Source organism: Lepisosteus platostomus, chromosome 1 (assembly GCF_059453375.1).
Source record: "Lepisosteus platostomus isolate fLepPlt1 chromosome 1, fLepPlt1.hap1, whole genome shotgun sequence".
NCBI lineage: Eukaryota > Metazoa > Chordata > Actinopteri > Semionotiformes > Lepisosteidae > Lepisosteus > Lepisosteus platostomus.
Window position 1 is genome coordinate 59,119,583 of NC_142611.1, and position 12,319 is coordinate 59,131,901.

General features: G+C 33.4%; 1 long non-coding RNA gene across 1 annotated transcript in view; it reads left to right on the plus strand.

Annotated features, from left to right (window-relative positions):
• Window positions 1-12,319, plus strand: part of LOC148678306 (uncharacterized) — a 49,416-nt gene that overhangs the window by 3,978 nt on the left and 33,119 nt on the right. The window lies entirely within an intron of this gene.

A 12,319-nucleotide genomic window follows, 5' to 3' on the forward strand; every position in this document is an offset into this window, starting at 1 on the left:
CATCCATTAAACTCTCTTATAAGAACAAAAAGATCTTTATTTTATTCTTTCTTTAAATGTTTTGCTGTAGCTATTATTCATCAATATTATAATTTGCAGCATGAACAAAATATAACACTCAGTACATTGGTAAAGAACCAATTTTCTTAAATTTCGAAAAAAGCATTTCCAATAAATTAATAGGATATAATAGGAAAAATATGTATGTATGGTTCTTTTGAAACCTTTGCCTCACCATATTTTGTTTCATGTCCATGTTTTTGCACATTTCTTAAAGTGTTATTTCCTTAAGCAATACACAATGCATGACTGTAGTTCACTGAGCAAGTTTTGTACTGTAAGCATATTACATCACTTTTTACTGGAATTTGTTTTGTATCATCACATGCTATTTCCCTTTCCCCCTTTAAATGTAGAACATTCAGAGTATAAAGTGCATTGAATATGTTCAGAACTACTGACAACAATGTAGAATGTTTTTGATGTGCAGTGGCTAATATCACGTTAATGGCTTCTTTCAGTTAAATAATTTATCATCATTAGTATATGTCTTTCAACAGCATCAATTCCTCAAGGAAGAGTGAAACACAGTCTGGTGTGACAAGAGAAGAAGTCTGCACTCTCAGGAATAAAATTAAATAAGCAGTCTTTTGCTGCTAAACGCCTTGCTTTCACCCTTTCATTAGAAGGGGGAATATTTGCTGTTCCAGTTGAGAAACTGCAAACAGTGGAATGTTTTTTTCCTGACATGCTGTTCAGCTTCTTTCTGTCATGAGAAGGTTACTAAGAGAGAAATTATTCCTCCATTGATCATTAAAAAAGCTCTTTACTGATACTGTACCTATCAGTTAAAATGTATTGGGGGCGATCTTTATTATGATGGAAAAGAAGACGAGTCACAGATGAAAAATATTTTTTTTTCTTGGGGTTGAATCTTTGTACAGATAAAAAACGAAGCCCCTGACCTTTCAACTTTCTTTTTGATAAAACGTAATGCAAAACACTGTCCAAATACTACAACAGTAAAGTTAAACACCATTTGTGGCTGCCACATTAATTTGCTTTGTGAGGCTCTTTTCCACAAAAAGCTCTTAATGTGGAATCCATTCATACTAGAGAGAGCCTCACACACACAAAATCTATATGTACTATGCATTTATTAGTTTAAGATTAGGTGAATCGTGGGAAAAAATGAATGCAAATATGATTAATTAACAAAATATTGTAATGATTTGCTTCACTCTTTTAGACAATTTATGATGAATTTAAAAGGTTAATAGAAAATCAGAACATGTTTCTTTTCAGGTGTGTTGGAAAGTCACTAGCATTTTATATGTTGGTAAATATTGACATTAAATTGCAGCATGTAGATTTTGTTTATCTTGGCAAATGAGCAAAAACTATTTTGAATAGTGAAAGTATCTAATGACTGTAAATATAGAATACTAGCCAACAATGCTGAAATTGTAATTTGTCATTTTAATTGTAATTTATAATTCTGGTATATGTATGCAAGGAGCTTTTAAACAGCTGACATTATAACTTTTGAAAATGGAAAATTATGTCTGCTGTTTTGTGTAAAATCACGCAAAGATCATGAACCTGTGTAACGGAATGTTAAGAATTTGACTGGGTTCATAACGTTTTAGTCATGTTCCAATAGAATCTGCCACAAGGTAAATAAACAAAGTGTAGAATATCATTATTTTTCCCCACTTCTATTTAAAACTAGCTTATGAGAGCTACAACCTTCCAGGTTGTTTCTTCTCTCCATTAACACTTCTCTGCATTTTATGCAGGTTAACGTACTACACATCTTTTTAAAAAAGGTTTTATTTAAGTGGCACTGAGTGGTAGACACATTAATCTTTGAAACTATAAAAACGGTAATAAATGAACCAAATGCAATGATGTGCACATCAGCTTCTTTCATAGGATGTGCATAAAACCTGTCATTAACCTTTATTACTCAGAAGTGCCAGACTTAAACAAGGGTGGAGGTTATTCAGAATATGTGAAGCTCTTCCATGGCAAAACAAGATTCAATTTATACAAATTACAACAAAGACTTGGAATAAATGTTACTGAGAGTAATTTACTAGAAATAAATGCCTTAGGACTGACTTTTCTCTTAAATTGGGATTTGTTTAGCATTTGAAATCAGTCATAAAGACCTCAGCAATTCTTCTATATGAAACCTTCATATAGTGTAGATAGCTTCTGCATCTACAGAGTAGGCCGTACATGATGATTGTTCACGTAGTGTCTCATCTAAGGTGTTTGCAAAGTGATTACATTACTTTTTTGCATAAGTACTGACACTATGCACTAAATTAACTTAAATACTATTTTCTAAAATTTTTAATGGATACATTTGTTTGTTCATCATTTTGAAAGATGCTTTAAGTCCAAATAGGGTAAATGATGGGAGTAGAACAATAAACAGGAATTGTACAGGGCACCTAGTTTAAAAGAATCATTAGAGTTAAGGAAGAATGTTTGCTGTTACTTTCCCCAGTGCTTAAGCCATGGGTTTGCTATATATGAGTGACTTAAAGTGGCTTCCTGTCATGAAGTCTAAGATCCTGCATAGAAAATGCCCTCGAAGGATAACACTTTAAGGAATTACCAGCAAACAGTTCTTATGCCTGCAATTTATGGAGCTCCTAACAATAGAGTTGCAGGTAGGCTAATTCTGCAAGGGTGCATGACTTTCTTCTCTTTCAGCTGTTTGTGCATCAGCTCTATATTCGTAGAGATATTTACAAATGACCATTACCACCCGCATTATATAAAACCGTTTTCAGGTTAACTATAACCAATTTTTGCCTTAAAACGTTCTGTCTGATTACTAACAGTCACCTTTGAGAACCTAGATCCCACCCTAAATGGCATAATAGTAACCCAATTATATGCTAACTATGCAGTAAACATTTGGGAATAATTTAGTAGACAACCCAACCCAGGTATACAGTCATTGTGTCCAAATGTTCCATTTGTGAACAGATGTATTGCTATGCCAGCGTACAAGAATTGACACTTGAAAAACTATTTACTTCATGCCCTGAAAACCATCCACAGGGTGGTGTGAACACCCTGGCACATTACAGTTTTTCTTGGTCTGTCTGGAATGAAGCAATGTACACAACTTTAATATCATTCAAGTCACCTTCAAGGAAAACTAATAGTTTCTTGGGTTTCCAAGACCCACATGTTGAGATTTAGTGATTATAGATTGTAAAACATCCTGTCATCACTGAAGCTTTGAAACTTCACTTCAAAAACTGTCATTTCTGGAAACTGATGCAGTGTGGACACAGTGATGAAACTGGGATGGACAACTTTACCCATAATTAGTGCATGCACAGGTATGAGGTCTGCTTTGTGTACGCACAGTATTGCCATTACAGAGAGTGTGAAAGAAATCTTAAAATAACAAAAAAGTTGGCACTGCTAATCTTTTCAATCTTGCCACAGGATGCACACTGGTGCAGTGTTTTGTGGTTTGGTGGTTGAAACTCAGAGACTACATATACGCATTCATTATTGGGTCCATATGTTAAGGCTCTTTGGGAAGATAATTGTGTACCATTAAAAGAGTAAGAGTTGAACAATAAATGATATCAATCATAAGAGCTGTTTTTCATTTCCTTTTGAAGGCCATTTGGTCTTACCTGCAATCGTTATGCATAGCGTCTAAATTTTGGAAATCATTAAGACCCTATTCTAACAGCAAATACAAGAACAGAATCATTTTCTTGTATGTCACAGAGTACATGCATAAAACACTGTACAATAGGATTTTTCTTTCTATATTTGCAGCATTTTTGTGTATACACAAAAAATGCTACACTTTGTCTAGAAGTATTGGACACTTTTAGGGTGTACGCTGTATTTAAAGAGGAAAAAGTAATACTTCGTTTTTTTTAAAAGTGTAAACTTACAGACTTTGCAAAGTTTTATAAGCTGGCAATTAAAATGCACAAATCTTAAAATTCATATTTATTGTATTTGTAGAATGTAAAGAAGCAAAAGAAGAAACATTAACCACAAAATAGTTTGCATGCTTTTTGCATATTTCAAAATCCACTAAACTAAATTTAAACATGAAACATTTGTGTTTATCAAAAACAATACACTATTACAAAAATGTATTATACTATACAAATACACGTAGATACACAAAGTGCACTTAGTATACAAAAGGTGCATGCAATATCGTTCATATATTGGAGTATACGCCAGTACACATTCTGAAAGCATTTCCTGCTGGAATAACCTGTAGGAAGCCCAATAGATTCTTATCTGACTTGAGCCATTGCCTCAGACACTAACCATGATTTCACTCAGGCTCAGGCAAATACCTGGCATATGGAAGGGTCTGGCTACTTCGCCTAAATAAACAATTTTATAGTGAGGACAGCTGACAACTTGAGTTAACAGACTGAAGATGTTCCAGTGTATTGGTGGTGCTTTCTGTCAGTCTCAAGAAAGAGTTTTAGATGTAAGTTTTATTAATTATCTTAAACAAAAAAGCGTTTGCTTTTTGTTGTTACAACTACAGTTGCTTTATATTTTAAATGAACAACAAAGGGTTTGATTTACTGTATTGTCTCACTTTTTCAACTACAGTTGATGGCTGCAGATTTGACAAGCACGTTGTAATCTGAAGTGCCTGTGAGTCAAAGGTTTATTTTCTTTTAGCAAAAATGTAGCTTGCTTATTCTCTCCTTGTTTTGAGGAAATTCCACTAATTTCTCTAAAGAGATTGACATAATGTCTTAGTCATTTAAGTTCTTGTTAGTTATGAGAGCATTCCAGTGCATTGTTTACCGATCTTAAGAGTCTCGTAGATAAATGAAAGTATTGAAGTTAGTAGTTTAACACATTTTCTGTTTCAGTCTTATAGTTCCTTTGTTTTTTACATGGGATGACCTAACAGCACATGGATTTGAGATGCTTTCATCTGGAATTTAACTCTATGCAAAATTGCATGTGTAAGAAGCTTTCATCTGGAGTTTAACTGCATGTAAAAAGTTTGTGTGGGAGGGAAGAGTGGGGTGAATGGTTTGCCAGAGTACTTGACAAACTTCTGTGAAGTTCTATAAAGTGAGCGAAATGTTCAGAAAATTTCTATAGCTGATCCCTGTAAAGAGCGAATTCAAGTGTACTTAAATTACAAAAAATGGACAGCTTATAAAAATGACCTTTTTTGATGAATGAGTTCACTGGAATCGCCAGTTCAAGCCTTGATGAAGTTGTCATCTGGCGTCTTAACATTCTTTACTTTTCTTTTTGGAAGAACCAAATTAATTAATAGCAATTGTATTTTCTTAGAAGGATTTAATATAATGTTGTATTTAATAGTTTTGATAAAACAAGACTGTGCAGTAATATCACAGAACAGTCCTCCTGTAACACACATACAGTACCTCTTTTATCACAGATGTGTGTTTTGTAAATTTGTTTTGCAAAGACACACTACTGAGTTGCTAGGCAAAGTTCAGTAATGCATGGTGCAGAAACCATCATCCATTTTGTTGATTTTTCTCTTGTAATTTCTATCAGAAGAGAACATTCAGTGGATTCCTTATCGGACCACAAATGAATGAATCATTCAGAAAAATAACCAAGTTAACAGCTCTGTGATTACTCATTGACCACACTTCTCAGCATTGTTCTAAGAACTCTTGCTCTGTGGTAGATAGCATCAAATATTGCTCAGTGATAGAGAAAAATATGTTTCAATATACATTTGTGGCTGTCTGGACCACAAAACTATGTAACTAACCGAAGTTAAGAAATAATCTTACTGTAGGGCTTGCAGAACGTAGTCCATAAATCCTCTTCCATAACTGTTAACCATACAGCAGGTTTTCATTAGGTCTGCGTGTGAAAATGAGCAGCAGCTTTGCTGAATTGGCCTTGCATCGCAGGTCTGGCAACCTTTGACTTTTTTATTTTGAGTCATAGACTGAAGTATTGTCACAATCAATTTTAAGACATATCTGTCCTTAAGGCCACAACGAACACAAAACCCACAGAAAGGTTTTGAGGAATAAATTCATTAAGCCTCACTCAAATACCTTTTCCTGGCGAAAATAAGTAGGCTTTACCGTTAAAGTATGAACAGTAAGAGTTATGCCAGAAACATCCTTTTGAATCTTTGTTCCAAATAAGTATTTTTTTAAAAAACTTTGTAATAATGCCAGTACAAGTCCCCTTGTTCTCTGTTTATTTTCAAAATTATTTTATAGGTGTTTTTCCCCAACACAAAATTGCTATTGTCCATTTGAAATAGGTTTTGTTCACTTTTCTTGGCAGAAGCAATACATTCTTTAATCATTTATTCCAGCACTGCAGAGGTGAAGCTGTACTGTATGTGCACTTTGTCTGGCAGTGGCAATTCATCAAAGATAAAGTTTAAGCATTGTTTCATACAGTAATATTTCATACATTTACCACTTAATAATAAGGATAGAATATGTTGGTCTGTTTTACAAGTATCCCTGATATTGTTGTTTGGCATGTTTACACTTTTGCTTTTTTTCAATCTCATATACTGTACTTTCTATAACCTGGAATATAAGAATATAAGAGAATAAAAACAGCTGTAAAAGGGAGGAAGCCCTTCGGCACATATGACCTTGGTAGTAGTTAGTAATTTGCTCATTTGTATTAAAGGATATTCATTTTGAATGACATAGTGCAGAAATCTTCAGATCAATACTGGTTTCATGTATTTGTTCCTATGCTGCTATGGAAGTGCATTTAAAGCCAAGAAACAGTAAAACACTTCTCACTGCCGAACAAGATGCCTCAAAGCTTGGGTCATAATTCAGCAGCAAAGTTTTTGTATACACTTCTGAAGCAGCAGAAGAGCTTTATATACAGATATCATTAAATATCATATATCATTTTCACAGTTCTTGCACCTGAAGTTGTTCTGCAATGCTTACAAACGTACGTGATAATCAGGGAACAAATGAGAACTGTATGTGCTGGTTTCAGGAAGCGAACTGTAAGTGTTTCATTTGTTATTGAACTCAGCTGCAGTTCTAGCTGTAATGGCTAAACTAAAGGAGAAAAAAGTTTTGATCATAGGACATTTCTGGCTGTGTCTCATTTTGTAGTACAAGATATTCAAGTCTACAAGTAATTATTTTGACTAAATTATAAACATACTACAATCAGGTGTGACTACACTGAGCTACAAAACATTGTAAAGAATTTATTTTTTAATCCCACTTCCACCCTGCTCACAGAAATTAGTTTCATATTTTAGTTTATTCTGAATCAATAGTTTCATTTCTAGCTGCTCCCACCTTTTCACATTTTGTTAAGAACATAAGAATATTAACAAAGGAGAGCAGGATATTCAGCCCATCAAACCCATTTGGTAATTCTGCTCCTGCCTACAAAAAATATAAATGTTGCTTAATCCGACAAGATTTATGCAATTTTTAATCTGACAACACATTTTAATGTAAGATCCAAATGAAAACAAATGGGGCCATAACAGTAAATGAATTAAAAAATTAAAATTTCATTTTTGTGGAGACCAGCCTGCAACAAAATATTTTTCCTACTACCAGCCTTTCTATATCACATATCACATAATTTCTAAGGGTCATTTTTGGGCAGTGTTTGAGTTGTAGTTGAAGTTTTCATTAGGTAATGTTTCTCTTTCGAAGTTATTCTTTGTTCTGTATGAGATGTCCTTGAAGTAATGCTTGATCAATGTGAAAGGGAAGGCCAGTGGCTTTCCTGAACCTTCTAAAGCTTTATTATGAGGTTTTACAAATACAAATATGAGTTTCTTGATTTTGGCAGTCACTTTAAGCATCTTTATATTGTCATGGTTTCTAAGGAAACCCAGTCCTGTTACAATGCTTAAACAACGTAGTCCAGAACAGAAGTGATGAAAAGGCTTCTACCAAAGTTTACAAGCACAACTCTTGGTACAAAGGTACAGTTCAGACTTAAGTTTTTCTTCATAAGGTTAACACCTGACCTATTAATAACTACTGTAACAAGTGTTTTACCCCAGTTTCAACAATCAAGTTTTAAACCTTCATTTATTACTATCATCAGCCTTTATTCTCTCAGAAATTCTAACATTTATCTTTCAACACAAAGGAAGTGTATCCCTGAGATCAATTAGAGGTGATAATAGTATACCATTTACGAAGACCTTTTAACCCCTAGTGAAGAGGAAAAGGGTATTTCAGAAAATGCAGTGAACTGCAGTGGGAATAGTCCTCTTAATGAGCTTGTTAGACATAATCTCTCCTGTTTTCTGACATTTCAATGGGAACTCATGTCGTGTAGAACCTATTAATTGATTTAAAGTTAAAATCTTATAGAGTGTGCTTACACAATGTAATTCAAAAAATGTCTTATTGTTTTTGTGTAATGGACTCGCTGCGGGTTAGGAGACTATCTTGCTATAAGGTAGCTATAACTGCTACACACTTGGCTTACAGGCAATTAGGTCATATAGGCCCTCGGGGAAAACCACAAATTCTACTTCTCTGAGTGACAGATAGAGCCTTGTTGATACATGTGCTCCAGCCTGCCAAATGGGCTCATAAAACACTTGAGAATTAATGTTTTTTATATATTATCTGCTCTAAATTGTATCTAATTATAAAAAGCTTCAATCTGTGTTATATCTAATATCAAAATATTCAAATATTTCTAAACAAAAAGATAATTTTTTAAAATGGGTTGAACTATTGAATCTATGATATACTATGTGATGTTATATGTTTGAATTTGTGCCTTTTACCGTTATAAATGATCATGTAATGCAGCGTTCTCAAGACAGATTCATGTTTAACTCTACAGCTAATTCAAAAGTAGTGAAGGAAAACAAAGAGCAAAAGAACAATAGTTCATGCTGGAACTCTGAATATGAGTTTAATAGTTGGAATGCATTTACAATATAAGCATATGGCCAAGTGAATAAAAACAAGCAGAAAATTGTTTTGAGCTAACAAAATATAAGTCCCAGTTGCTCTGTGAATAATTTTACAAACTAGATTGTGCCAGAATCTGAAGTTCTAAGGAAAGGAGAAGACAATTTGCACTTGTGTAGGTTTTTCAACACCATCTCTGTTTTGTTTTTGGAGTTTTCTTCCTACACATTACCCAGACTTTATTTTAATAATTCAAAGCCCTTAAAGATGTTGTTCTGTAAATTGTTAAATGCCTTGCTATATAGACTTGAAGAAGAACATCTTGTTGTTGATCATTTCTTTGTGACCTGCGCTGAAGTTTCTCCCATATGGAGAAAGGGTTTGTGCATTAGTCAACTCCACCACATCTCACCCCCAGCTGAGATGCATTCCAACAGAAAAAAAACCTATTGGCACTTAATTCAGCCCTTATGGCACAGAACCCCAAAGCAGCTCAGATTGCTTTATTTTTTTAAACAGTTCACACATATCTCTCCATGTAAGATAAGGAGTTATACACACAAGCCAAACCCGTTAAGAACATTTTGTTATGGAACTAAATCTGAATCAACAGAACTACCTAATAAAATCACTAAAGTATGTTATGTTTGTGTAATAATGTGTTTTTCTGTTTAATTTTGATTACTGAAAGTAAGAACCGAAGGGTAAATTCGGAACGATGAAATTCATTTTCCCAGTGTATGCTGGGAAACACAGTGTAGACGACTTTTGCAATAATTAATTAAACTGTTGGAAGCATGCATTATACATCAAAGGTCACAAATGGAAGGTCATTCGGCCCATCTAGCTATCAACTTTGCAAAATGAGGGATATGCATAAAGTTCAGAACCATTTATATTTCAATGAAAGAACAAGAAAAATAACCAATTGCACACATACAGTATATCTTCCTGAAAGACTCTGGAATTCATTTTTTAAAGCTAGTGTACAATGTTTTCCCATTAAGCTTTATTACTACATTCCAACTTTAATGAGTGTTAATGTCTATAATTATATTTTTAACTGTACGTCTTGATTACACAATGTGTGGCTACAATTCATATTGTATTTAACATTTGACCATGACTGATTATTTATGTAATTAATCTACCTTCTACTAAAGACGCTACAGTGTGGCTTTAAGGGGCTTTCCAGAGTCTCTACATATTCTTTCTCTACTCCTTGCTCAGTAGGATGTTCAGTTAACAAAATACAATGCACCTACAGTATACAGTACATACATATATAATGTATTGTATAATCTGAAATTATGTGCAGGAGCATCATAATATGTTAACATAACATTTTTGGTATAATAAATTTAAGAATGTGATTTTAACTGCTGTGTTAACACATGTCTTTTTATATATTCAAGGTTGTAGACATTTTACATTTTGGAGTTCATAAAGAGACTTGCTCTCATTTGATATTCATCCTTCTGTATTTGAAATAAAAAATGTATTTACAGTATTTTTTTACACTGGACAGAAACTTAGAAACATGCACTACGTTTTACACAGCCTGCCTATTTGATTAGCCCAAAGGGAAATTGAGTTCTGTTCTGTATACTAGAGCAGGAAACAGAGTACAGAGGTATAGTGAGTGATTCCAGAAAAAAAAACCTCAATAAGTAGATGGTTTTATTTACTGATTTACTTTTTGTTCATAAATAACAAAAAAAAATGGATAGCTACACCTCTATTTATGTAAATACAATTAAGTTTAATTAAATACAATTATATCCTGTAGGCTGTTTATAGTTATAATATCAGCTGATTGGAGCATTGAAACACCATAATGAAAAATATCTATTGTCTGTAATTATAACATTTGAAAACCCTTAGAAACAAAAACAACAGATTTAAAATATCTGTTTAAATACTTTCTGGTAAACATGCAAAGGACTGATGATAGTTATAATTTATTACTTAGTGTCAGCTGCTTACTGTAGAAGTACTTACCGTAATGCCAGAAACTAAACTACCTTAAAAACTTGTATTTCCTTTACACTCTACAGATCTAAACAACATCTAACATCAGTAGAATTATAATTGCAAATCCTGTCTGTTGTTAACTTATCTTGACTTTTCTAGATAGAAATATTGCACAGTGTATAAAAACTATTCTGTATATTATACAAGATACTGTTTATACATTAAACTAAACTAATATTCAGAATATTAACATACATTCATAAGTTTAACTAAACCTATTTTTTGTGGTATTTGTAATGGTATTTGTATTTGTAATTTACAATGAATTGAAAATAATTTGTAATTATTGCATTCTACAAAATATTTGCAGAAATATTTGCTTTTACACACACACACATACAGTTTTCATCAGCTTAATTGTGCCTATTTATTTATGTCTCATACATTGTTTATTATCAACAGTGTTAGCCATTATTGTCTGTTCATTCTCCTGTAAAGTTAAATGGCAGTCATTGCCTAGCTACACTTTATGGGGCCGTGTAATAGTCCCAACCTGAAATGGAATCTGATGCCCTTCATTTCAGCAGTACAAAGGCTGAAAAATCTTAATTTAAGACAAGTTGAATGGGGGTTGTTAAATGACCCGAGCTGACCTTTAGATGCCAAATTCAGTCCTTGACAAGTGTGTAGTAAATGGAACTTGGCATCTGTTACATTTGTCACAATTGGTGACAAGGCCGGAATTCAGTTACAGGCATCAGGTGAATTGTTCTGTGTGACTTGAAGAAAAACAGAAGAGAAACCAGAGAGCAGTCAGACGGGCCTAAAAACAACAAGTGCAAAAATAGTTTGTCTAAACAAAACAGAGACCTTTTCACTTGAGGTTAATTTTGTTGATTTCTGCCTTCAGCGATTAAAAATAGACACCACAGAAAACAGACATTTTGAACATAGTAAAAATATTTTATTAAATGGCTTAGTGATGTTCAAATAATTTGTTAGCAAGACGTACTGAGTCTCAGACATGCAGACAATAAAATAAATCTTTAGGAGCTGCTCATAGACTAAGAATGTTCAGTGTGGGATGACGAAGCATGGTATATGAAGGCTTATGGCATTTTTACCGAATTTACAAAATGAGATGTGAAGGTTATTTCATAGACAGCACAAACTAGGTAGATTGTTAACTATACAGGAACTCTTTGATTAACTACAATCCGTAGTACATGTATTTATACACCACTATCAAACTATCTTTAAGGATCTTTAAGGTATGGAAACTTACTCCATTGTAGACACAAATACTAATGTAATACTAAATTGAGAAAAAATAGAAGGAATGACTGAGAATCAAAGTTGAATCCACTGTATGAATGTGCATATGTTTATATTTTTTCCCGCTGGAAGTGTCTTCTATTATTAAG